The following is a 5,000-nucleotide window of genomic DNA, read 5'->3' as shown; positions in this document are numbered from 1 at the left end:
GTTACAGTTCCGAAAACTTTTAACTCGACCAATTTTTGCTGAACGTTACAGTTCCGAAAACTCCCAAGTCCACTGATTTCACTCGAACGTTACACTTCCGAAAACTTTTAACTTTACCGATCTCAGCTGAACGTTACAGTTCCGAAAACTTCTAAGCTCACTGATTTCACTCGAACGTTAAACTTCCGAAAACTTATAAATTCACAGACTTCCCTCCAACGTTACAGTTCCGAAAACTTCTAAGCTCACTGATTTCAATCTAACGTTACAATTCTAAAACTTTTGAGTTGACCAATTCCGAAAAGTCATAAATCCACAAATTTCATTCGAACGTTGCAATTACGAAAATTCAAAACTTGACGGAATAACAAGTTGAAAACAGCTACATTTTTCAGTAGATGAATTTCGATGGAAAGCCACAACTACAATTTTTTTTTTTAAATATGTAAATAAACCTAAAAACTTGTAATTTTTGACATTTCTGAAGTTCCAGACCTGACACATAGATGACGCCATTTTAGGGTCAGGTCAGGTCAAATTATGCTTAAAATTCAAGAAAAATACGTAAATTAACCCAGAATCTTGTAATTTTGACATTTATGAAGTTCCAGACCTGTCATATAGATGGCGCCATTTTTGAGTCAAAATAGGCGCCAAAATTCAAAAACAATATGTAAAATAAAGGAAAAAACAGTAATTTTTGACATTTATGAAGTTCCAGACCTGACACATAGATGGCGCCATTTTAGGGTCAGGTCAGGTCAAATTATGCTTAAAATTCAAGAAAAATACGTAAATTAACCCAGAATCTTGTAATTTTTGACATTTATGACGTTCCAGACCTGACACATAGATGGCGCCATTTTAGGGTCAGTTAGGTCAAATTATGCTTAAAATTCAAGAAAAATACGTAAATTAACCCAGAATCTTGTAATTTTTGACATTTATGAAGTTCCAGACCTGACACATAGATGGCGCCATTTTAGGGTCAGTTAGGTCAAATTATGCTTAAAATTCAAGAAAAATACGTAAATTAACACAGAATCTTGTAATTTTTGACATTTCTGAAGTTCCAGACCTGACACATAGATGACGCCATTTTAGGGTCAGGTCAGGTCAAATTATGCTTAAAATTCAAGAAAAATACGTAAATTAACACAGAATCTTGTAATTTTTGACATTTCTGAAGTTCCAGACCTGACACATAGATGACGCCATTTTAGGGTCAGGTCAGGTCAAATTATGCTTAAAATTCAAGAAAAATACGTAAATTAACCCAGAATCTTGTAATTTTTGACATTTCTGAAGTTCCAGACCTGTCATATAGATGGCGCCATTTTTGAGTCAAAATAGGCGCCAAAATTAAAAAACAATATGTAAAATAAAGGAAAAACAGTAATTTTTGACATTTATGAAGTTCCAGACCTGACACATAGATGGCGCCATTTTAGGGTCAGGTCAGGTCAAATTATGCTTAAAATTCAAGAAAAATACGTAAATGAACCCAGAATCTTGTAATTTTTGACATTTATGAAGTTCCAGACCTGACACATAGATGGCGCCATTTTAGGGTCAGTTAGGTCAAATTATGCTTAAAATTCAAGAAAAATACGTAAATTAACCCAGAATCTTGTAATTTTTGACATTTCTGAAGTTCCAGACCTGTCATATAGATGGCGCCATTTTTGAGTTAAAATAGGCGCCAAAATTCAAAAACAATATGTAAAATATAGGAAAAAACAGTAATTTTTGACATTTGTGAAGTTCCAGACCTGTCACATAGATGGCGCCATTTTTGAGTCAAAATAGGCGCCAAAATTCAAAAACAATATGTAAAATATAGGAAAAACAGTAATTTTTTGACATTTATGAAGTTCCAGACCTGACACATAGATGGCGCCATTTTAGGGTCAGTTAGGTCAAATTATGCTTAAAATTCAAGAAAAATACGTAAATTAACCCAGAATCTTGTAATTTTTGACATTTGTGAAGTTCCAGACCTGTCATATAGATGGCGCCATTTTTGAGTCAAAATAGGCGCCAAAATTCAAAAACAATATGTAAAATAAAGGAAAAAACAGTAATTTTTGACATTTCTGAAGTTCCAGACCTGACACATAGATGGCGCCATTTTAGGGTCAGGTCAGGTCAAATTATGCTTAAAATTCAAGAAAAATACGTAAATTAACCCAGAATCTTCCCAGAATCTTGTAATTTTTGACATTTCTGAAGTTCCAGACCTGTCACATAGATGGCGCCATTTTTGAGTTAAAATAGGCGCCAAAATTCAAAAACAATATGTAAAATATAGGAAAAAACAGTAATTTTTGACATTTGTGAAGTTCCAGACCTGTCACATAGATGGCGCCATTTTTGAGTCAAAATAGGCGCCAAAATTCAAAAACAATATGTAAAATAAAGGAAAAACAGTAATTTTTGACATTTATGAAGTTCCAGACCTGACACATAGATGGCGCCATTTTAGGGTCAGTTAGGTCAAATTATGCTTAAAATTCAAGAAAAATACGTAAATTAACCCAGAATCTTGTAATTTTTGACATTTCTGAAGTTCCAGACCTGTCATATAGATGGCGCCATTTTTGAGTCAAAATAGGCGCCAAAATTCAAAAACAATATGTAAAATAAAGGAAAAAACAGTAATTTTTGACATTTATGAAGTTCCAGACCTGACACATAGATGGCGCCATTTTAGGGGTCAGGTCAGGTCAAATTATGCTTAACATTCAAAAAAAATACGTAAATTAACCCAGAATCTTGTAATTTTTGACATTTCTGAAGTTCCAGACCTGTCATATAGATGGCGCCATTTTTGAGTCAAAATAGGCGCCAAAATTCAAAAACAATATGTAAAATAAAGGAAAAAACAGTAATTTTTGACATTTCTGAAGTTCCAGACCTGACACATAGATGGCGCCATTTTAGGGTCAGGTCAGGTCAAATTATGCTTAAAATTCAAGAAAAATACGTAAATTAACCCAGAATCTTCCCAGAATCTTGTAATTTTTGACATTTCTGAAGTTCCAGACCTGTCATTTAGATGGCGCCATTTTTGAGTCAAAATAGGCGCCGAAATTCAAAAACAATATGTAAAATAAAGGAAAAAACAGTAATTTTTGACATTTCTGAAGTTCCAGACCTGACACATAGATGACGCCATTTTAGGGTCAGGTCAGGTCAAATTATGCTTAAAATTCAAGAAAAATACGTAAATTAACCCAGAATCTTGTAATTTTTGACATTTCTGAAGTTCCAGACCTGTCATATAGATGGCGCCATTTTTGAGTTAAAATAGGCGCCAAAATTCAAAAACAATATGTAAAATATAGGAAAAAACAGTAATTTTTGACATTTGTGAAGTTCCAGACCTGTCACATAGATGGCGCCATTTTTGAGTCAAAATAGGCGCCAAAATTCAAAAACAATATGTAAAATAAAGGAAAAAACAGTAATTTTTGACATTTCTGAAGTTCCAGACCTGACACATAGATGGCGCCATTTTAGGGTCAGGTCAGGGTCAAATTATGCTTAACATTCAAAAAAAATACGTAATTAACCCAGAATCTTGTAATTTTTGACATTTCTGAAGTTCCAGACCTGTCATATAGATGGCGCCATTTTTGAGTCAAAATAGGCGCCAAAATTCAAAAACAATATGTAAAATAAAGGAAAAAACAGTAATTTTTGACATTTCTGAAGTTCCAGACCTGACACATAGATGGCGCCATTTTAGGGTCAGGTCAGGTCAAATTATGCTTAAAATTCAAGAAAAATACGTAAATTAACCCAGAATCTTCCCAGAATCTTGTAATTTTTGACATTTGTGAAGTTCCAGACCTGTCACATAGATGGCGCCATTTTTGAGTCAAAATAGGCGCCAAAAATTCAAAAACAATATGTAAAATAAAGGAAAAAACAGTAATTTTTGACATTTCTGAAGTTCCAGACCTGACACATAGATGGCGCCATTTTAGGGTCAGGTCAGGTCAAATTATGCTTAACATTCAAAAAAAAATACGTAAATTAACCCAGAATCTTGTAATTTTTGACATTTCTGAAGTTCCAGACCTGTCATATAGATGGCGCCATTTTTGAGTCAAAATAGGCGCCAAAATTCAAAAACAATATGTAAAATAAAGGAAAAAACAGTAATTTTTGACATTTCTGAAGTTCCAGACCTGACACATAGATGGCGCCATTTTAGGGTCAGGTCAGGTCAAATTATGCTTAAAATTCAAGAAAAATACGTAAATTAACCCAGAATCTTCCCAGAATCTTGTAATTTTTGACATTCTGAAGTTCCAGACCTGTCACATAGATGGCGCCATTTTTGAGTTAAAATAGGCGCCAAAATTCAAAAACAATATGTAAAATATAGGAAAAAACAGTAATTTTTGACATTTGTGAAGTTCCAGACCTGTCACATAGATGGCGCCATTTTTGAGTCAAAATAGGCGCCAAAATTCAAAAACAATATGTAAAATAAAGGAAAAACAGTAATTTTTGACATTTATGAAGTTCCAGACCTGACACATAGATGGCGCCATTTTAGGGTCAGTTAGGTCAAATTATGCTTAAAATTCAAGAAAAATACGTAAATTAACCCAGAATCTTGTAATTTTTGACATTTCTGAAGTTCCAGACCTGTCATATAGATGGCGCCATTTTTGAGTTAAAATAGGCGCCAAATTCAAAAACAATATGTAAAATAAAGGAAAAACAGTAATTTTTGACATTTATGAAGTTCCAGACCTGACACATAGATGGCGCCATTTTAGGGTCAGGTCAGGTCAAATTATGCTTAACATTCAAAAAAAATACGTAAATTAACCCAGAATCTTGTAATTTTTGACATTTCTGAAGTTCCAGACCTGTCATATAGATGGCGCCATTTTTGAGTCAAAATAGGCGCCAAAATTCAAAAACAATATGTAAAATAAAGGAAAAAACAGTAATTTTTGACATTTCTGAAGTTCCAGACC

This window comes from Gnatocerus cornutus, unplaced genomic scaffold (genome assembly GCF_029298725.1).
Source record: "Gnatocerus cornutus isolate USDA-ARS CGAHR unplaced genomic scaffold, icGnaCorn1.1 ctg00000455.1, whole genome shotgun sequence".
Classification (NCBI taxonomy): Eukaryota; Metazoa; Arthropoda; class Insecta; order Coleoptera; family Tenebrionidae; genus Gnatocerus; species Gnatocerus cornutus.
Note: the sequence above shows the minus strand (reverse complement) of the source record.